The sequence below is a fragment of the Bicyclus anynana genome, chromosome Z (assembly GCF_947172395.1).
Source record: "Bicyclus anynana chromosome Z, ilBicAnyn1.1, whole genome shotgun sequence".
NCBI classification, from domain to species: Eukaryota; Metazoa; Arthropoda; class Insecta; order Lepidoptera; family Nymphalidae; genus Bicyclus; species Bicyclus anynana.
In genome coordinates, this window is record NC_069110.1 from 5,405,847 (window position 1) to 5,430,323 (window position 24,477).

The window sequence follows — 24,477 nt, forward strand, 5'->3', positions numbered from 1 at the left end:
ATGCATAGTAGTTAATAGATAATAATAATAATCGTGTGTCATCCGATAAAAGCAGTCCACCCTTTGACATAAATCGCTGATCGATTACAATCGATGGTATGCGTTAGACGTTGTTAATTTCTACACAATAACGACAATTGTAATCATTGTAGAGCCAATGTCGAATGTTGTACAGAACACTACAGGCCCTCGTATCTGTCACTATAATAATGTATTTAAATGATTTCGCTTTGATTTTTTTTGTTTGTAAAACTAATGCACCAAGTCCATGTAAAGTCTGGGTAATTTTTTTTTATATTATTAGTCTGTACAACAACAGAAGAGTTTGTATAATACTGATCGGTTATTGGTAAAGGATATCTACGGAAAATTAAAAAAAACAATACTTAAATTAACTCTATAATATCATATATACTTAGTTTGGAGTATTATATAGATATATTAACAGAAATATATGTCACCAGTCATTGTTTACAATTCCTAGGAAATGTATTTATAACCACTAAAATAGCCCGAAAATGTGTGAAATAAATTACATTTAACATATTTTCTAGGAAATCTATACAATTGTTATGTATCCATTGGAAATGTGATACAGTCAAGATGTCAATAGGTACTAGTCAGGGTCCCTATAACATTTTTTACAACTGATTAACACTCGTATCAAGTAAATTTTTCGTCAGTAGCTTATTCTCGAATAGATGATCAACTTTTTTATTTACGAAAATTCTTGATTCTGGTAGCTAACTGAGTTTTTGTTTTGAGCCGACGCTCAAATGAACGAGATAATGTACCACGCAATTTGTAGGATATTGTAGCTGTTAAGTTGTGTAACTTTTAATTAAACGTAAAAAAACTTGGTTCTCGTTCCGACGCTCAGAAATTTCAATTTGCTGGTAACTAGTTAGCTACCAGAATCTAGAATTTTTGTGAATAAAAAAGTTGATTGTCTCATCGAGATGAAGCCAAAAATTAACTTGATAGTAATCAGTTGTAAAAAATGTTCAATTGCATCATCTGAACCTAACCTAAGCTAACGGCAGTTTCTGTTAGCTTAGGTTAAGTTCAGATCAACCTAATCTAATTAAAAGTCTGTGGAAAATTAAGTTATTAATAAAAAAGCAACCCCAACCTAACTAGTTTGCCAATTTTGAGTGTATTTTAGCGCAGCTGGTATTTTTTCAGTTTAATACGGGATTTATTATTTTTTTATTTTTTTATTACATTAATATTTATAACAACAAAAAAAAAATATTATGTAGTGGTTCTTAGCAAAATAACCGTTGAGTATTTTTACGAACCGATAACATTTGCTGCCAAGTTTTATTTACCCATCGAACGCAACATAATGAAGAAACGCAAAATAGACAAAATAGTAAATAAGGTTACAGTTGTTTACAAAGTGTCATATGATCAATGTGTTATGCATCTCTTTGTTCAATGGGTTTATTCCCCGTGGTCCCTGCGCCGTAGTCCCTGCAGGGACCACGGGGAATAAATTCCCCGTGGTCCCTGCGAGACATATAATACTGCCGAATTAAAAATATGTAGTGATCAATGTTATATTCGATTTATTTTCAATAAATCGAGAATACTTTTAACGTCATCGGGAATACGTTTAACGTATTTTTATTAATTAAATTTATCTTATTAACCGACTTCAAAAATGAGGTTATCAAAAAAATCACACATACGTGTAGAAACACGTATGTTTTTTTATTTATTTTTTTTAATTTTTTTTTATTTTTTATTAATCGGGAATACGTTTAACGTATTTTTATTGATTAAATCTATCTTATTAAAAAGGAGGTTATCAATTCTACACGTATGTTTTTTTTTTCTTTTTTTATGTTTGTTACCATCATCATCATTTATTTAGTAACTAATTTCGATTTTTTTTATTTGAAAGTATACTCTTTCAAATAAAAAAAATCGAAATTAGTTAATATAATAGGCAAATAAATATGGAAAATAGTGTGATGAAAAGTAAAAAGTATCGAAATTCGTTAATAAATAACGAATTTATAAGGTAGTAATTAATCTAAAATATAGAAATTCGCGTCGAATCGAGAACCTTCCATTTTTGAAGTCGGTTAAAAAGTGATTAAATATGGGTGATTGTTCTTTCTGATCTCACCAAGAAAAAATGCAAAATTTTCAAAAATGTCCGACTTCAAAGACGTATTTAAGTTATTTTGATTTTAATACAAAATTACTAAACCGATTTTCATGAAAATAGATGGGACCAAGTATACTCTTTCAAATAAAAAAAAAATCGAAATTAGTTAATAAATGATGATGATAATGGTAACAAACATTAAAAAAAAAACATACGTGTAGAATTGATAACCTCCTTTTTTGAAGTCGGTTAATAAGATAGATTTAATCAATAAAAATACGTTAAACGTATTCCCGATTAATAAAACATAAAAAAAAATGAAAGAAAATAATTAAAAAAACATACGTGTTTCTACACGTAAGTGTGATTTTTTTGATAACCTCATTTTTTGAAGTCGGTTAATAAGATAAATTTAATCAATAAAAATACGTTAAACGTATTCAAGATGACGTTAAAAGTATTCTCGATTTATTGAAAAAAAATCGAATATAACATTGATCACTACATATTTTTAATTCGGCAGTATTATATGTCTCGCAGGGACCACGGGGAATTTATTCCCCGTGGTCCCTGCAGGGACTACGGCGCAGGGACCACGGGGAATAAACCGTTCAATGGTCTATTGCAATTTTTAATATATTTTTTTAAGATTTTACTTCTTAACAGTGCCTACATTATAATTATGACAGTGTTACATCAAAATATCATATTTATCTTTTGTACTTCATAGTAAGCCATTATAACACCAAACGATATTCATACGTTATGTTATTTGTACAGATGAATTTGTAAATAGGTATCAAGTTCATATTAAAAATTAAAAAAAATCTCGCGTTAAAAAATCATGGTAAAGCCATTTTTGGATAAAACAAGGTGAAGTAGCTTTGACTACGTTAATCAAGAATTATAAAGAACTGCAATGAAATCAGACCATCTGTTTGCTAAGAGCCCATAAGCCTAGACCTTCAGCATTTTATAAAAGCTGAAAGTTTGTCAGCTCATGCTCCTACCATAAGTAAGTACGGTAGGCAATTATGAAGTTTGGACCGTGGCGGCTTTGGGAGTCTGGGTCTAAGAAAAAAGTGTTTTCCTCGGCATGATATGAGAAATTATATTTCCAGTCGCCAGTCACTTAGCTTCGCGGCAACCCTTCCGAAAAACACTTTGAAACTTCAAGGGTCTCTAGCGAAGGGTTGCCATGAAGCCAAATATCTGGCGAATAGGAACATTTTTCATATCATGCCGATAAAAATATAAAAAAAATATACTTTATACTTAGGCGGTTGAGGGTCTGGATCCTTGAAACCTTCTACCACCCAAAGCCACTACGGACTAGACTCCATAGTTGGTTACGGTACTTATCTATAGTAGGAAAATGAGCTGAATAACTTTCAGCTTTTATAAAATGACGAAGGTCTGGCTGTCGCTCTCCGTCTACTACTATGCTAGGTCAGATGACAATCAAAAGGTACACACACCATCTCCAATGTTTGGTCAACACTGACGGTGTCATTTGGTGCTGTCACTGCATTGAGAATTATTATCCCTCATTTCTTATTTAAAAGATTTTTATATATTTTTATTATATTTTATTTAAATTATGCTCAATAATTCTGAACTGTGTAACAAACGTTTTAAGGATTGCACGAATTAGTTAATAATTTAGGCCTAACACCCATTAACGGCTATCGGCACGGCATAGGATTGTAGGTGGCAAATAGTTAACATCATGACAATAAAATAGAAATTTTCACAACAACTACCATACATAGTGGTAACAACAATACCGCTTCGGTATTCTTGAGGCTGCTGCATCTTTTACTTATTTTATTAAGAATTTCATGGTTTCGTATCGTATTCTGAACGTATTCTCACGGATTCATATCGCATGCTGTGCATATCCGCCCTGACTGTAAAATAGACATATACGAAAAACCTCCGCAAAATGCATCGTTATTTTAATTTTATACGGTAATCAATCAATTAATAAGATTATATGTATAATATGTGTTGCTGGACATCGAAATAATCCTATAGTTTACAGTATTAATCGAGATCACTTAAGTTGTAAAAGCGATATCTATATTATAACAATATAATAATTGACTTGGTAGATTCATTAACGTTTTGGAAAAACATGACTTGTCGCATTAGTTTTTTAATACCTATGTGAAAAACTTCAAGTAAAAGAAGTATGAAATATGTTGTTAATTAATAAAATATTTGATTATATTTTCTGTTGTTTTTTTTACACCTTTAGGTCCGCCGCAAACTTATAATATGAAAATTACATTCTTGTTAAATTATATTCAAATTGAGATCCTCTAGACACGAGGACAACCTAGAAAAGGTGCAAAATTCAATAAATCGGGAATACTTCTAACGTAATCGGAAATACGTTTAACGTATTTTTAATGATTAAATAAATTATTAACCGACTTCAAAAAAGGTGGTTATCAATTCTACACGTATGTTTTATTTATTTATTTATTTTTTCATCTTATATTTAATTTATTTTAATTTTTTTTATGTTTGTTACCTCATAATCATTTATTTATTGTATATGAATATCAATAATGAAGTCAAATAATACATAAAGTAATCGTTTTCAGGAAGTGCTCAGAAACAGCTCCGATTTTGATGATTTTTATTTAAAAGTCATGTCTTTTTATGTTATTTAAGATAGATATAGAAATGTTTTGGTGCGTTGACGAAATTATTTATATTGTTAAAAAATATCTATGCTATTTATATCAAAAATAATTTTAAAATACTACCGACATTAAAAATAATTTCATTTTGATTCCAGGGTGGTCGTCCCGTTTTTTTCATGTCAGGATCTAATGATGGCATCCTGGAGAAATTGAGGAAAACTTTCGAAAATTGTAGAGACGACTGGTGCGTGTGTTAAGCGTTTCCATGAGGCATTTTAAACCACTACAATTTTATGAAGGTCTGGAGTTGGAATAAATCAAATGAACGTATATAACCATAGAATACAAAATACAATACAAGCAAATACAGGGTAGCTAGCAAGGTCTGTATGAGTATACTCGTAACTGTTTATTAAGTGGAATAACTGTGATGCGTGAAATTTAGAGAATGAACTGTAACATTAAATTTTTTGATTTTATTTTCATTTGATGAACCGGAAGTGCCGAGGGCCGCAGAGTGTAAGACGTGACCAATTATTTGGAACGCAAGGTAGGTAGGTATAGGTAGCGGCTCATAACTTGATCTATGCGCTGTAACATTTTTGGATAACCATGGCAACCAGTGCCATGCACATGTTAACTAGGAGAGGCTCTACACTTACAAATAATACAAAATGGAAAATTCCTCTTCCAATACATGAAACCTTACCTAATACATACCTATGTATTAGGTAAGTACCAGTGGCGTGCACAGGGTTCTTAACTAGGGTAGGTACTGTACGTAACTTTTTTCATCATTATCACATATTCGGCTCACAGCTGAGCTCGAGTTTTCTCTCAGAATGAAACATGATACTTAAGATTTTTCTTTGCGTGTGTGAAGTCTTCCAATCCGCGGATTGTTGGCCTAACCCGAGAGGGTTAGGCCAACAATCCGCGGATTGGCATGCATGTTAAGTATGCATGTTTCGCTTAAGTATGCATGTCTCTTAGCTGTTTTGCAACAAAGATTAAGATTCTGCATGTTGCCAGGAAATTTGTTGGTCCATTCTTTTGGTATCCCTGCAGGGATAATAAACCGGACTGGTTTATTATCCCTGCAGTGATCACGGGGAACGAACACTTAGAAGGTACTAGCGGTAAGTTAAAACTATATCAAAATTAATTAATAGTTATACAACTTAACAGCCACAAAATCCTACAAATTGCGTGGAACATTATCTCGTTCCGACGCTTAGAAATTTTTTTTTCTTGTTAACTCAGTTAGCTACCAGAATCAAGAATTTTCGTAAATAAAAAAGTTGATCGTCTTACGAAAAGTTAACTTGATGTTAACAGTTGTAAAAAATATTCTACGGATTCCGGACTAGTGTCAGCCTTAAATGTCTTCATTTTTGTCGAGTGTTCATTATTCGGATCGATACAAATCATTGCGAAAGTTTCGCGTTGCACGTAAGGCTTCTGTTGCGGTTACCGCCGGTTTTGCCTGCCTAATTACAGGCAAGCTATTTTACAGACTTGCGTTGATTATTATCTAGGAGATTCTAAATCTATATCTAGGGATTCATTTGATACCCAAAATTAAAAATTTTGAATAACCCCCGAAGGTCATGAAATCATCTAGAATAGAAACTTTGCCAGGAATTCTTTCATTAAATAAATTTGTTAATTTTTAATACAATCGGATTTCCCAAATTTCCCACCACCAATTTTCTCATCAAACGAAGCTAAGAACACTTTCAATTATGTCATTTAAGACTCCACTCGAGTATATTTGCAAAATAAAGGAATTCCTTGACCCTACATTCGTTGGTCACAAGTTCAGAGCTCTGCTCAGAGATTAAGATAAATCCATAGACTGCTAAGATTCATTTCCTCACTACAAGTTGGTACTTGAAACGTCAACTTTGTTTATAGACACTACCACGGTTTTGAAGAAACTTTATTTACACGCTTTATTTAATTGTTCTTTGACCTTTACATTTTTCAGAATTCTCATTTAAATTGAGATTTTCTTAATTTGTCCAGGTCTGGCTGGTGGGAGGCTTCGGCCGTGGCTAGTTACCACCCTACCGGCAAAGACGTACCACCAAGCCATTTAGCGTTCCGGTACGATGCTGTGTAGAAACCGAAAGGGGTGTGGATTTTCATCTTCCTCCTAACAAGTTAGCCCGCTTCCATCTTAGACTGCATCATCACTTACCATCAGGTGAGATTGTAGTCAAGGGCTAACTTGTAAATAATAAAAAAAGAAAAAAAAAAAGATTCCTGGAGTTATAGGTACCTACCGCATTTGCACCACTGCATATAATTTTGATTATTCAAATTAACCACGAATAATAGGTACACGAGTGTGTGACAAAGGTAATTCAATACATTATTATTAACTTTGTACAACAATAGCAAATTCTGGTGATTCGTATAATTGATACATATGTAACGTGACACGATGATGAAATGCAATGCAGTGCCTACCTAAACGTAAATAGGTAGGTAGGCCACACGCAGTGAGTTAGTTATTCGAACGAAAAATTTTTTAATTTTTTTGATATGTATACATATTATCTATCTATATCTATAATATATATAAAAATTAATTGCTGTTCGTTAGTCTCGCTAAAACTCGAGAAGGTTTAAAAGGTGAGAAAAACTAGAATAATTGCCGGGAAAACCATAAAAACAACCGTTTTCTATTTCCCATACAAACGTTTAAGAGTCAAGCGGAAGAAGTAGGGGTAGGGAGGGGTAGGGTAGGGTTAGAGTAGGGATAGGGAAGAAGTGCACATAAGCGTGTTCAAAGCGAAGCTTGACCGGGTCCGCTAGTTATCTATAATTATAATAAATCTGTAAGAGGTCAATCCTGTAGGTACATGATTTTGAAAAAAAAACTATCAGGGGATGATTAGTGATCGATATTGATGTCTAAAATGAAATCAGTAAAATTTTCGTCTGTCTGTATGTTCGTTATAAAAAACTACTCTACGGATTACATACCAGAGAATTTTTTTAATTCCCTGCGTTTGTGAAGTCTGCAAATTCGCATTGTGCCAGTGTGGTGGACTAAATGACCTAACCTCTCTCATTCTCGAGCTCCCGGGGAGACTTGAGCTCAGCAGTGAACCGAATATGGGTTGATAATGATGATGATGATGATGATGATGATGATGTATGGGATTGATATTTGCTATCGACAGGTCACGTGATCGAGTTATCGATCGGATCTGCCACTCCCATAGATTTTGTTAGTTTTCGAAGCGTTAACGGTTGTAGTATATAAAATTCAATTCAGTTCTAAAAATTTTTAATTATTAATATTAGAATCTATATATTAGAATACATAGACTAGGGACCTTAATCTAACTTGTCCTAATAACTATACAAATCCTGCCCTCGTGGAATGGTGGCAAGAATACTGGCTGCATTTCCGCGCTGGACAGCCAGGCTGATACATTGTTCCCGTGAATTTACTTCCCTTTTCCACGTGAACATTTATTCTCTAAGCACAATGATGTACCTACTCAGTCTGAGTTTTAAAGACATATGAAAACATCTAACTAATATTCTTCCAAAGCTTTCAATAATTCTGCTCAGCGCATTGAAGATCCTTGGAACGAATGTTATGGAATCACGTAATGAAGTAGTAATACAAAGATGCGTTTTATTTAATAAGAAATGAAATGTTGCCTCTGTTCATTTATTTATTTATTTTATTTATTTATTATTCTATAAAATAATGTAAGCAGACTCAGAAGGGGATTACAAAAATAAGAAAACCAATATCGAACAAAGGTTATGATTCATAATATTTTTCAAGACAACTTAATTAATAAATCAAACTGTAACCAAAATAAGACCCTATATTGGCAAAGAATGACCTTAAGTGGAGTCACTAACTTGTGATCGTTGTATGTAGGGTTAAAGACGTTAACTAATACTCCCCTTTTCCACTCAAGTCACTCTCCCCGCCTATCCCAAGTAACCCATAAATAATTACACAACAAGAAATGTGGACGGCTCGAACGCCACTAGCATACTGAAGCCGACCGTACGACGAGCGCCTTAGAGTTCATTTACACGAGCAGCACGTTGCCAATGGCAGCTGCTGCGGTAGCAGGCGACGACTGTCGCCGAGACATCGCCGACTGCAGTCATCGGTAGCAGTTGCTGCTCGTGTAAATGAACCCTTATATCGCAAGTCGTTCGCGCCAACCGATCGCTACCCCTCTCTAACTCCCTACTCTTTATGGAAACAAATCGCGCCACCTAGCGTCGGCTCGAGTCATATCCGTCTCAGACTACTATTTCCTACAATACATATTAAAACTTAATTCTAACCATTATGCAACACAAACCACAGTTGATTTTTGTGCTCTGGTTATTACTAAAAAAAAAGAACAATCATTGGCGGGTAGTAAATTAAACTAGCATAATTATTATTGTGTGAGTGTACCGCTGCTACTATGCTATACAGGCTGTCCTATAAAGTATTTCTCGAATTTCCGCCTATGCATGTTCGTGAATATAGTCGTATCAGGTCGTATGTTTTAAAAGAATTTTGACAGTATCAGGAAGATCGTTAAAAATAGTTGTAACAATACATATAATCCAGCCTTCGCTTATCACACCCATTTATGAAGTTAGGCACATGCATTTCATAGTAGTAGGTAGCTCGGAGCAATTAGATTTCTGGCGCTATGCAGGCGATATTGCGCAGTTTCCTCATCTGTGCTTCAGCTCTATCATCATATTGACTACAGACCTTTAATACATTGTAGTGATTTAAAAAACATAAAGAAAAAAATTAACAAACGCACTAGTCGTCCCTACAATTTTTGAAAGTTTCCCTCAATTTCTCCCGGATCCCAGTATTAGATTCTGACAATGACAATGGGACCACCTCCGAAGCATACCCTTTTTAACCGACTTCCAAAAAGGAGGAGGTTCTACGTTCGGCTGTGTGTATGTTTTTTTTTTTTTTTAAATAATTATCCCAATCGGTTTAGGCGTCATCGAGTAATCGCGTAATATCTGCCGTAAGGGTTATTTTTAGTGGTCAATGAAAATTGTCTGACACTTTGATACTGCTTCAGAATATTATCTGACTGCCCAGGTGTCACAGAGGAAATCCCAGTGGATATGACCTCTGCCTCCGATTCCGGAGGGTGTGGGTTCGAATCCGGTCCGGGGCATGCACCTCCAACTTTTCAGTTTCAGCATTTTAAGAAATTGAATATCACGTGTCTCAAACGGTGAAGGAAAACATTGTGAGGAAACCTGCACACCAGTGAATTTCCTAATTATCTGCGTGTGTGAAGTCTGCCAATCCGCATTGGGCCAGCGCGGTGGATTATTGGCCTAACCCCTCTCATTCTGAGAGGAGACTCGAGCTCAGCAGTGAGCCGTAAATGGGTTTATAACGACGATGACGATTCTTTTTATATGTCTTACAAGTTTTTTTTAAAGCAGCCTAACAGTGGCAACAAGAAGCTGGTTGTCGCTTCCACAGTCCGCTGCTGGAATAGAATTTACTAATTATTATAAGCGGATGAATCCGCGGGGCATAGCAAGTACCTAAATGCCTCCAGGCCTCCAATTATATATCATACTAGACGTCCGCGACTTCGTCCGCCTTTAGACCATTCTTAGCTGACGTCTTTTCTATCCTATATCCTACCTGATAAATATCATCCTCCCTAGTCACGCTGTTTCGAGATTTCGTGATGAATGACCTTTCGCTTTTATATATTATCTTCCCAGCAATTCTAGCTGACTTCTGTCCGTAGGACCACAAAACCGCAAGATGGTTCAACCTGACTAGAGACCACTGAAACCATTCAGCTTGAACGTAAAACCGAGATAAGCGGCCTAGCGGACAAAATGACTTATATACGCCGTAATCTAAATAGTGGACTGCGCAAATATCTAGTGTGAGAGAAAGGTCATTAAAGAGTGTAGAGAAGAGAGAGATAACCCTACAAATTAATTCTATTTAGGGTTCCTCGAAAGGAAAAAACAGAAGCCTTATTAGTATAAGGGTATGGATAGACACGTACAAGAAAGCAATTCTTTAAGGCTATGGGCCAAAATCATTGTGTTGTTTGTCCTGTCTGTCTGTAAAAATAATTAATACGGTAAATGAATGTGGCGGGTTTTCTGGAAGCGCTCTGGGAGCCGACCTAGACAGCGAGCGGCCAGTTGCGTCGCAAGTTGCGGTTATCCCCACAGGATACGACGCACGGCGGATGGCATAGCCGGGCTACCGGGGCATGCGGCGTGCTGGGCTACAGTCGTACGCAGTGTACTTTATCGATCGACGCTCGGCATAGTGCCGGTGGCGCCGCGGCGGATAGTGAGGCGACGACGCGGCCGTCCCTCGTGCGCCAGCTGTCAAAACGCGTGACGTAACTGTGCGGCCGGCGCACACGGTACCGAGTAGGTACACACGGTCGCCGCCAGCCGGTCGTGTAGTACGTACGCCGATCGCTCCGAGCGGTCGCTATCGCAATCGCGCGGTCCAGTGCACTGTGAACCCGCGGTCTCACGCTCTTCCGCGCGGCAGGTGAGCTCGCGACGGCGGCGTGGCTCCGGTGACTCGTTCGCGGAGCAGTATTGATCGCATCCCGTTTGACTGTTTCAATGTTTATAAACAGCCGGCCGCATCCATTCATTCGCCGTTGTTTTTGATACGTTTGTCCGACTGTGAACGATCCCGATCGCCGGTCCTGTGTGCACCGCTCGCACCAGCCCCTCGCTTGGACCTCAGTGCACGTACGTATGCAGATATTGACTTCAGCTATTGCAGTATGCTCGTACTCGAGAGCATCTACGCAGTATTTTCCGACGACAATAATGTGATTAAGGCGATGCATTAGGTACCTACTTGCCTATTATACATACCTACTTAGATATTACTTATATATGGAAAAAAATGCGAAAAGTTCGCACATTTAGTCAACCGTGTACAGTCAGCTACTTTCAAACCAGCCTTTATGCACATAATAATTATTTAAAACAATAAATAATGTTTTTAATATGTATAAAACTCGTTTAGGTATATCTAACGTTTTATTTATATAGATATAATAACTACCTACTAGCACTATCTATACCTACTTTTACAGAGATTTTCTTATTAATTTTTGTAGACTTTTCTTAAGTAGGTACCTACTGGGTATTAAATGACTGTACGATTTAGGAACAACTAATGAGTATTACCTATCATACCTACCTACATAACTAGTTTATAGTTTGTACAACCTTATGTCTACGTGAAAAATCCTAAGCAATATAATGAAACATTACAATTCCGAGGAACTCCTTTAACAATCTTGACTTTATGTCGGTCACTGACGATCAAGTAAGCTCACATGACTGCATCGCTAACTGCATCATCCGATAGCGCTGCAGGCGTGTGAGTTTACTTGATCGTCAGTGGCTGACATTGCAAAAAGCGCCGGAAGTAAGTTCGTCCGGCAATGATTTGCGTCTTTTCTTTTCCAACTGAAACCTACCTCATTGGTTCTGTGGTTGTCTTAATACACTTCGGATGAGGAAAGGTCCTGGGTTCGAATCCCGGGTCGGGCACTGAAAAATACCGAGTTTTTCTTTCTTCTAAGAAATTTACAGTTAAACCGGGCATCACGCTGAAGTTATTGAATTAATGTAAATGATAATTGAGTTAATGTAAATGAAACTTGGCACGGTTTGAGACCTTACGGAGAAGGTTATAGGATACTTTGAAAGTTTTTATGGAAAGTCCTCTCCAACAACTACGACATTATTTTTAGTACAAAAAAGTACTAAAAATAATGTCATTCAAGATTTTCCGAAATTCCACCACTTAAAAAACGGGATTGGAGTTTTTTAATATAAATCGTCCATGTTCCGAGTTTTGTAAAATGATTAGTGGACTATTTATATATTTTAAAAATATCTGTAATGAAAATATTAACTATAGAATAGGGTGAAATAGGGGTTGAGAGCTCGAGTTTCACGCGGTCGAAGTCGCGGGCGTCCGCTAATAAATAGTAAGTAGAAAGAAAGAAAGAAAAGTTTATTCAGAATACACATCATACAAAGGAAAGAGAGGAAAAAACACAATAATTAACATTGCAACTAGTATGATGTGATCCTAAAAGGGTCTCCACTCAGCGTATTACCAGATATTACAGTGTCCATGAGGACACCGCGCTGATTTTCCGTGGAGCCATTAAGGTGACGTTTGAACGTTATCGAGACGTGCGACAAATATTAAAAAGAGACAGGAACGTAATTTTATACAAATATTTATCAAATAGTGAGGTGTATAAAAATAAGCCTATAAATCTATCTTTAATATAAAAATGAATCCCAAAATGCGTTGGTAAGCGCATAACTCAACAACGCCTGGACCAATTTGGCCAATTCTTTTTTAAAATGTTCGTTGGAGTTCTAGGATGGTTTTTACGGCGAGAAAAATTCGAATAATTTCCGGGAAAACCATAAAAATAGCCCTTTTCTTTTTCCTATACAAATGTTTTCTAACTAAAACGTAGTCAATTTGAGCTTTATTGTTATTGTAAAGTCCATATTAAAAATAATTAGAAAACGGGGTAAGGGTAGGGTAGGGGTAGTTGAAAGTTTACATCCAGTTTCACGCGGATGAAGTCGCGGGTGTCCGCTAGTATTATAATAAATTAAACAAAGAACCCAATACTTACATGTTTTGAATTAAAAAATAATGTTTTCTAATTTTGGTAGGTAGGTGGATATCCTTGATATATTATAGGTATCCACTTGCACTTAGCCTTCTCTTCCAGAAAGTGTAAATCATACGGGTTCAGTAAGTGAACTTATATGTGACCACTCATGAGTAAGCTAAGAGTTGAATCGGTAAACCTGCAACGAATTACGCAAGTTATCACCTAGTTTCAATCTAGGCATGGATGCAATACCTCGTAGTTACCTTTAATAAATGGTTTCCTCATAACAACAAGGAAACTAAAGTGTGTGAAAATATAAAATAATATAGGTGCCGCCTAACTACATATTATACCTATATAGTCCTCACATTATGTTTACCTTTATGTATTTGCCTAGGGTCGTCGTCATCAACCCATATTCGGCTCACTGCTGAGCTCGAGTCTCCTCTCAGAATGAGAGGGGTTAGGCCAATAGTCCACCACGCTGGCCCAATGCGGATTGGCAGATTTCACACACGCAGAGAATTGAGATAATTCTCTCGTATGCAGGTTTCCTCATGATGTTTTCCTTCACCGATTGAGACACGTGATATTTAATTTCTTAAAATGCACACAACTGAAAAATTGGAGGTGCATGCCCCGGACCGGATTCGAACCCACACCCTCCGGAATCGGAAGCAGAGGTCATATCCACTGGGCTATCACAGCTCATTTCAGCTCAGCTGTTTAATTGGTTTTGTTGCCTAGGGTAACAAAACCAATTAAACAGTTATCTACGAGTACCTATACTAACATGGTCGAATATTTTAAAACATTTTATTTAAAAATAAAATTCAAAAGTCTTCATCGATCCGGTACCTGGAAAAATAAATTGTCAAGACCAAAGTTTAAAAAAATGGGTTTAATGATGGTTTTTTGCGATTTTTTCATAAAATTAGTTCAAACAAAAATTTAATATCATATAATTATCTATAAAAAAGGGTGTCAATACTTTTTTTCTTAAGATCCAACGTTTCTGAGATAAACTTATCACGATTTAAAAATTAGCACTTACGCGTAATACCTCTTTTATTACCTCTGTATTTTACAAACGGATACCTGAACCTAAAAACAGTGTCTGACAGACCCGCAATATTTTTTAAAGACTTATGGCATCGTCCACAGATCGTATCGTACGTATCGGACCCATCGCATCAAACGGATTTTAGTATTATTTGTATAGAAAGTCATACAAGTGCGTCCACTGATCGGCATCGTACGGATCGCATCGGATTTTATCTATGTTTGATGCAATGCATCCGATATGTACGATGCGGATCTGTGGACGCCTGATATTATCTAACCCCCACACTATGAGATAATTGAGTTAAAAGATCATCCCCGCTTTATATGTAGGAATGGAGGTACCTATCCTAAAAATGATCAAAGATTTTGTTTTACAACTTTGTCGACATTTTTAATTTACATACTCATGCTAAATTAGAGTTAAATAATCTCAGAGCTGGGTTCCATAATTTTTCCTGTACGGTACCCTCAGAATACAGAAAACCACCAGAAGGAGTGATAGCGCAAAGAAGTGAAGCCATTTAAACTACACATTTTACGATTACTCACTCTGTGTTTGTCGTGTTGTTTGACGTGCTATACAGGTGACAAATTTAATTAAATTAAGCCGTCTTGTGCTATTCCTTCGTGTAAAAATGCCGTTGGTAAAAAAAAGAAACTGAATAGGATCACATTTCACGTGTAAGTAGCACAAATAAATATTCTTATGTTAAAATAATGAATAATTTTTACGTGAATTTAGTTGTCATAGAAACCGATGACTTCATTTTGTAAGTGTTGCCAATGTAATTGTTTTGATTTTCCCTACTTTTAATTTCAATTCAAGGATTTATTATTTATGTAAAATATTAATCAACTAAATAGGTAGGCATAGGTTCCGGCAATTAAGTTGAAATAAAATTGTGGTAATCAGCGCAGATAAAGAAAGTGTAAAATAATCTTAAAGCTTTAAAATTTTACAAAAAACAATGGCGTGCTATAATAAGTTCGTTCGTTCTTGTCTGTTTGTGTGTTTGTTTGCACATTTGTTTGTTTTCGTGTGCTTGTTTGGTTTTTTGTTTGTTTGTGTACCTACTTGTTTGCTTGTTTGTTTGAACAAGAGGATTAAATAAAATATTTTTATCTTCAAAACACATTCTTAAAAGATATTAAACCAATTCAATGGCCTTATTTATACTTGAATTTTAAGAGACATAAAAATTAGAGAAATAAGACGAGATAATAATAACTGTGCACACGATTAAAATACATATTTATAATAATAATATAATATAATTATATGGAATATATAAAATTATTATTGTAAATATGTATTTCTTTAGTTTGTTAGTTGATAAGTTTTATAATAACCGTCTTATTATATCTATTATTTATTTGTCCTTGTCTTAAATTTTTTTGAGTTCATTTTCTTGCTGACTCTTAGCAATCACTAGAAAACTGGTCCCACTGTTTTTATTATTTACCATACAAGTTAACATTTAATGTGATGAACTGTACACTTATTGTTTTCCTTTTAACATTATAAATTTTTACCACAAAATAGGGAAAAATTTAACAGCCTCATGTACTAGCAACATTACGCGGGTGAGAATTGCGACGAGTGCAGGCTGTTGTGTACAATTTTTGGACACACTGCGCACTATAGAATGACATCTAAACGTGGCTTCTGGTGGTTTTCTGTATTCTGAGACGGTACCCTAAAATTGGCTGGACTTATTAGTTATCCGAATGCTTATCAATGTTAACCTTCTGTGCAATCTTACAACAAATACGAGCACCTACTCGTAATTCATTTTTTATTGATATCTCTGTACATCGTGATAGGTGGGTAGCTACCTACTTACGTGTAATAGATATCATGATTTCATAAAGTATGTTTCAATCGTCTTCCTATGTTGATATATATTCGAAATTTGGATTCTTTTTTTCTTTTTCTATTTCTTTACAAATTACCCCTTGACTACAATCTCACCTGGTGGTATTTGATGATGCAATCTTAGATGGAAGCGGGCTAATTTGTTAGGGGGAGGATGAAAATCCATACCCCTTTCGGTTTCTAAACGACATCGTACTGGAACGCTAAATCGCTTGGCGGTACGTCTTTGCCGGTAGAGTGGTAACTAGCCACGGCTGAAGCCTCCCACCAGCCAGCCCTGGACCAATTAAGATAACCTTTATCGGCCCAGCCGGGAATCGAAGCCAACCGGCGTTCTGTAAATCTACCGCGCATACCACTGCGCCACGGAGGCCGTCAAATTCTATGTAACAAAATGTCATGGTGCCTACTGATAAGCCTATCTCTATAACATAAGAAGGTAGATGACATTTCTTGGATAATTTAATGTTTATTTTAATGTTAAAAAAAGTTGTTAATAAAGACAAAATTAATGAGCCAGCAAGCAGGTTGTTTCACTCAGATGCTTATCGTCCGAGTGAAATTCAATTTTTCACGAGATTTTTCCGGAGAAAAAGTAGCTTATATGTTGCTCAGTGATCTATAATTCCAGAGATTAGCTCGGACAAACAGACAGACAGGAAAAAAGAAAGCAATATTCTTTTTTTAATATTTTTTTATTATAGCACTGACTGCATGCATCTTCAATTAACATCAGTTGGCCTATTCACTATTTTTATTATCAACCTATTAAAATAAACTTCTCATCAATTGACAAACTATAATTTATCTACTGAGTGATATCCGCCAGTAAACACCGGATGACATTTTTACATAGAATCTCAATTTCGTTTATGTCAACTAGCATACGACAAATATAGTGAACTAGCCGACGCCCGCGACTTCGTCCGCGTGAAACTCGATGTAAACTTTCAAGTACCCCTATCCTACCCCTACCCTACCTCTACCCTACCCCTACCCATAACCTACCCCTACCCCTACCCTACTTTTCTGGTTGATTTTTTACATCTTGTGTCCGAAAAACCCAAATATCCTACGAAACCCTATTTTTTTCAAAATAAAATGTAGCCTATGTTACTTGTGGATAATGTAGCTTTCGAATGGTGAAAGAATTTTGAAAATCGGTCCAGTAGTTTTTGAGCCTATTCATTACAATCAAACAAACAAACAAACAAACAAACAAACAAACAAACATACAAACAAACTTTACCTCTTTATAATATTAGTATAGATAAGCCTGCAGGTGAGATCGCTGTCAAACTAACAACTCCTCGTAGGAAATAGCCATTACATAATGAACATTACGTTGCATTTGAGTAGCCTTTATCTTATAAAATATTTACTAATTCGGCGGGCTTATTCGTAAAGGTCAAGTTCGTTTCGAACGTAGGTATAAATTGCGACAAGACACATTTCCTATGCTGCCGGCCACCGCGCCGCTTCGCCTACCTTTTGAGACACTAGACTAGTTAAACGTATACATCCTGTTTAGTCCAACATTTCGACGGAAGCCCACGAATTAGGCTGCATTCACACTCAATTCCAATTTTATACAATAATTCGGCGGCATCGATTGTATACTTATACCTTCTTTTTATTTATTTATTATTCTTTACAAGTTAGCCCTTGACTACAATCTCACCTGATGGTTAGTGATGCTGCAATCTAAGATGGAAGCAGGCTAACTTGTTATAGGATGAAAATCCACACTCCTTTCGGTTTCTACACGGCATCGCACCGGAACGCTAAATCGCTAGCCACGGCCGAAGCCTCCCACCAGCCAGACTTGGATCAATTAAGAAAACTTCAATCGGCCCAGCCGGACATGGAACCCAGGACCTCCGTCTTGTAAATCCACCGCGCATACCACTGTGCTACGGAGGTCGTCAAACCTAATACTTATATTCAATAAACTTCATTAAAATATGTAGGATTGCGAACCAAACTCACTTTATATATTTTCGTGCGGATACTCGTGCCGCTCACAGTTTAGCTCACGCCGCGTTGCACGAAGCAGCTCATGACTAAGGGCCTACATGGGTCACGTTAGTTTTAGCCGTTTTTTATAATAATTTAGCATATTTAATCCAACTCTTGCCGATCCGATCCGCATGTTTGAGGCGTAGGTCCATCGACTCAAGCTCAATATAAACGCACTATATAAGCACGCACTATTTTTGTTTATAAATTGTTATAATTATCACATCAGCCGATGGATTTCCACTGCACGGCATAGCTCTTTTGTAAGGACTTCCAAACATCACGATCGCTTTCGTTGACTAGTCGCTGGATGCAGACGGCTCTAGGTCGTGAAATTTTGTGTTTATTATTCGGTATGATCTAGATAATCCTCTACGATTATGCCCATGCATGTTCCAATTTTTTCCAAAATATTTGTAAACATTAATTAATGTTCCACGAAAAAATTGCGCTTTTATGTAAATAATGCATTATGTTTAAATAAGGTTCCATAGAATACATCATAGAACAGTGACATTGAAACCTCCGTGTGAACTTAAAGTTGTTCACACGGTGGTCATGCTATGAAATTCCGCGTTCAAGAAATATTTAGACTTTAACGTATGCAAAAAAATTTTATAGGCGTTGGGTCGTGTGAACGCAGCCTTATAGATATAGATGAAAGTATACTAGCAAGGTCTTCTATTTCGAGTTACAAACTTTTAAGATTGGTCACGGTATATAAAAAGGCACCAACACAAATCTTTCACACGCAGGTTCAAGGTCACTTTACTTTTAGTGAATGACTATAAATACGCTAAATAGCTAGGCATTTATATATTTGTGGATAAACTATGCATGTAAGGTAAAGTTGTGACGTAAACATAAATCATTCCTAATAGCTGCATTTATTTTTACTACTAATAATATATGGGCAGTCATTTTGTACATGTATAGGTATTAACTCTCACACTCTTAAGCCTCAATAGCTCAACGGTAAGAGCGTTTGGACTTATCACCGAGGGGAGGTGGTTCAATCCTCACCCCGTGGTCTATTATCGTACCCACTCCTGCACAGTCTTTCCCGAGTAGTTGGAGGGGAATGGGAATATTGGTCTTATTATAATATTATAAAAAATATGGCAAATATACTTAAAAAAAAAAAAAATTATAACTTTCTTTTTAATTTCAATTTGTCATCTTTAATTAATATTATAAAGTAATATTATGAAGAGGAAAGATTTGTTTGTTTATTTATTTGTTTGCATAAAATAGGCTTTGAGACTAATAAAACGATTACAAAAGAAACACTTTTGGAAAGCTACACTGTCCCCGAGTGCTAGAAGCTAAGGTTTATCTTCGTATTCCTACGTTATTTTTTGGTTTCGTGGGTACGTTCATGTTTCGAAGTTGGTTGTATTTTTTTAATTAAGTTTATATGGTGCTTTTTGAGGTCAGTCGCCGGAAGTAGGCTTTGTTGTGGGTTTGTGGTTGGTCGACTTATATAAACATTTATAGGTATACGAGCTGGCCCGGCAAATCGTATTGCTAAATAAAACTAAAATCGTGATGATCAACGGTGGTTGCAGGTACTACAAAATAAACAAAAAAATTTTTATTAAAATTGATTGAGCCCTTTTCATTCGATTTTGAACCAAATTCATGTTTAATATATGATTTCTATTTCTTTTTAACCGCCTGTAAAAAAAGGACGAGGCGGTGCTAAACCGATGTTGTGTTCATTTTAGCCATTTCGGAAAGAACTACATGAAAGTACAATGTCAGAAAAACCCAAATCTAGATATTCTTACATGGTTTGAATTAATACATGAGGGACCCATTAATTTAAGCACAATGAAGTAATATTTTGCTTTATAAAAAAAATATTAAGCAATATTAATCTAAGTAAGAACCGTTTTACAGTTTCGAAACTATTTTAGTTTAATATTTATAAGTTTTTCTTTAAAAAAAAATATCAATTTGATTCATTGTTATGTAATCTGAATGTGATCGATACCAAATGTGTACCTGCACATTAAAGAAAATGTGTAAACTGACTCTTTCAAAGTCTTTTTTTTATTATTCTGCCCATAAAAACAAATTAGGCCCATGCTTGGGTCTATGCCATCTAAAACTATTATTATTTGGATCTTCTATCTCTTAAAAGTCTTCCTTAAATACCAGTATACCGTAATGAGTAATGTTCAAAGCAATTAATGGGATATGCCATATATGTGCCCAAATAAACACAGTTGAAAAAGCTGCGGTCGAGTTTCAACCACATTCACTGCTTCAATCAATACAAAACTTGTAACTACCGGGCACAGATTAATCAATAATAGGCAGATGGATTGTATGGAACACGACTGTGTCGTAGCCGCTCCAAATATGAAATTCGAAAACTAATACATTCTCGAGTCAGTACAACACGAAGCGTCGCATCAGTAACTTTCAATATTATTCAAGAAAACTGGCGTCTTATGTTTTTAAATATTTTAAAACAAAACCAAATAAATAAGATGGAGTATTTTTTTATTGTTAACTAGCTGACGCCGTGCGGTTTCACCCGCGTGGTTTCTGTTCCCGTAGGAATACGGGGATAATATATAGCCTATAGCCTTCCTCGATAAATGGGCTATCTAAAACTGAAAGAATTTTTCAAATCGGACCAGTAGTTTCTCAGATTAGCGCGTTCAAACAAACAAACAAACAAACAAACAAACAAACTCTTCAGCTTTATAATATTAGTGTAGTAGTTTATAATATTAGTATTAGTAGTAGATTATTGAATACTACATTAATTTACGTAATTGTTGTTAGTGTTAAATTTGGTAATACAAATTATGAAAAAAGAATTTTTAAAATCGGTCTATAAATGACGAAATTATCGCTGGACATACATAAAAAAAAACATACATACAGCCGAACGTAGAACCTCCTCCTTTTTGGAAGTCGGTTAAAAAAGGATGCATATGTGGATGTCAAGGAAACGCATGAAATTGGTTGTTTTAATATATTTCACCGTCTTTACCACGCTGTTTGTAAAGACTCACTCTGTATGATCTATACTCTTTGGTACCGGGTAAAAGTAGTGCGACAAATTCGAGCAAAAAAGGAGCTAAATCTATGGCTGGCATGCACAAAGCATAACAAATAGGGTTCGAATGATAAAACATGGCTGTCACGACTGTTGGCGGCTCCGTTATGCTTAGTTCAAGCTCTGTCGTGCGCTGAGAGCTTGGCGACCCACTTGAGTGGCTTTCTCTATTTTTACGTTAATAAGGGTTGCAAAGACGTTGCTTTTTCATTTCTGCAACGTGCACTTTAAAACTCTACTTGTCTCGTGTGTGTCTAGAGCTGTTACTGCGCAGCGTGAGTGCTCTGTGTTCTGTGGTTACATTTGCCTAGATATTTGAATTTATTTTAACTTTTTTTTTTTTGACGTGACAACGTCTTATAAATTGGTCTGCCGGGTGACACTTCAAGAAACTGCGTTACGCTTCGCTCACGTTATGCGCTCACAATGAGAGCGAGTGAATAAAATTTTGTTAATATGAAATTCAGTGCGAGATTCTTTGTATAAATTAATGTTTTAAATATAATTCTTTGTATAAATAAATGTTTTAAATTGTTACTATTATTTCATCCTTCTTCCTACTATACGAATGAATATTCACATTAAAATTATTTTACCACTCAAAGTCGTTGTCACGTAAAACTTTCGACCGTATACCGACTTTACAGGCAACCAATTTTTAAACAGGGGGATAACTTTATTTCAAGTACGCTTTTACAATTACACATATACAACTAAATACGATAATGGAAAACTGGATGTATTTATGTAATTGTAAGTATTTTTATGTGGTATATAAATATATTATGTATCTAAAATATAAAATTCTCGTGTCACAGTTTTCGTTGCCATACTCCTCCGAAACTTTTTGTGCTTATCCGGTATCTATGAGAATAGGCCAACATCTATTTTTCAAACCCCTAAATCCTAGGGGTAGGGTAAAAGTAGGGTATGACTAGGGTAGAGGTAGGGTTGAGGTACGGTAGAGGTAATGTAGGGGTAGGGTAAGAGTAGGGTAGAAGCAGTGTAGGGTAGGGATAGGGAAGAAGTGCATCATAAGTCAAAGCGAAGCTTGAGCGGATCCGCTAATAATATGATAAAACCTTAGTACCGGCTTATTTTGGGTATGAGTGGTGTATTGTGAAAGTAGGTACATTTATTTAATTTATTTTATAGTCGCAGAACAGGGGATTTTGGATTTATTCCAGTTCGACAGTTATAAGTTTTGATCACTGAGATTATCGCAAAATACACAGTTACCTATAAGTTTTGATCACTAAAAAAATACTTTTATTTGCGGAGTAAACGTTTAAAGTATATGTTAAGTTTGACTTTTGCACAGCTTTATGGGACTATATGTACCTTTAGCATAAGTACCTATATAGTTTTAGTTTTAACATGATACCTCCATGCGTTTCCGTGATAAATCTTTATAAATAGACAGACTACAACAGGACTAAAATGCACAGAAGATGCAGATTTAAAGTATACAAATCTTATTTACACCAGCCTAAGTCTATAAACACGCTGCGTCGACTAAAGCTTATGCCTTGTGGATACATACTAGCGAAGCTGCTTTGAAGTCTTGTGCGAAGGGTGCACGCTGGTGCAATATCTATTTTTAAGTAAGCCCCTATTGTTGAACAGATTAATATTTTTCTTTGAGAGAAATCCCGTGTGAAAGCGTCTAAGTTCTAGGTATTCCTTTAAAATATCTACTTAATACATATCATATAATCCAATTCAACCTAAAGTGTATTTACTTTACGACTAGGTAGGTATCCATCTATTATCATTATTATCAATTCGGCTCACTCCTGAGCACAAACCTCCTCTCAGAATAAGAGGGCTTAGGCCAATAGTCCACCACGCACGCCCAATGCGGATTGGCAGACTACACACGCGTAGAGAATTAAGAAAATTCTCAAGTATGCAGGTTTCCTCACGATGTTTTTCCTTCGCCGTTTGAGACACGCAATATGCACACGACTGAAAAGTTGGAGGTCAATGCCCCGGACCGTATTCGAACCTACGTCCTGCGGAATCGGAGACAGAGGTCTAGGATATCACGAAAAATCGGCGAAATAAATAGCTATTCAAAAACTCGACAAAAATGTGATTAGATTAATCTGTGGTAAATAACAGTTTTCAAAAAAAAAAATATTGAGAATTTATTTCTTAGTTAATCAATTAATGAATTAAATCACACAATCAATTAATTAAACTGATTGTGCTGAGAGTGGGTCACGAAAAGAAAAATTAATTATCCCAGCAAAAAGTTATTTCAGCCAACTTTAATTTTTGATATCTACTTTAATTTTTGATTTAGAAAACTCTCCATTCGGTATGAAACCAGATAAACCTTTGAACCGTGAACCCCTATTTTTATGTCACGTCAACGTAGACCCCGCCGAGTCTTCTGTAGACCCCTGGGGGTCCACCTGAACCACTTTGGAAATCGATGGTCTAAAGCTAACTTGTAATTTAATAAGATTCAATGGCTCAACGGTAAAGGTGTAGTTCTCATCACCGAGGTCGCGGTTTTCCCCGACCTAACATCGCCTTTTCCGATTACTTAAAGGGTACTGCGAATATTGCTCATATTGAAAAGATATGGCATACATTCTTTAAAAAAAAAGAAAGAATAGCATTAACCACAAAGATGCCGGCGGTGTTAAACTTCGTTGCGGCGCCTTTATCATAAAAGCTTTATACTATGAGACAAAAGGGGTTGCTGTTAGTGTGACGGCTGCTCCGGCAAAGTTTTCCAACTTGTTTACGTGACAAACGAAGCTGTCGATCACAAAGACTAGACTAGACTGTTCTAGGGTTTCGTGTTTAGCGTTCATCGATAATCATCATCAATACACATATAAATAAAATTGTTATGCCCGTCTGTGTTTTTTCAAGTCCTTATTTACAAGATACTAAAACAAACGAGCTTTTAAAAGTAAATGTCTGTCTGTATTTCTGTTTGTCCGGGTTAATCTCTGGAATGACTGAACCGA

General features: G+C 35.9%; 1 protein-coding gene across 1 annotated transcript in view; it reads left to right on the forward strand.

Annotated features, from left to right (window-relative positions):
* Nucleotides 1–11,207: 11,207 nt before the first annotated feature.
* The window catches only part of LOC112056054 (uncharacterized), a 75,229-nt gene continuing 61,959 nt past the window's right edge, over nt 11,208–24,477 (forward strand). Inside the window, exon 1 of the mRNA XM_024096394.2 lies at nt 11,208–11,541. The gene's annotated coding sequence lies outside the window, so the exon portion shown is untranslated. The remainder of the gene's footprint in view (nt 11,542–24,477) is intronic.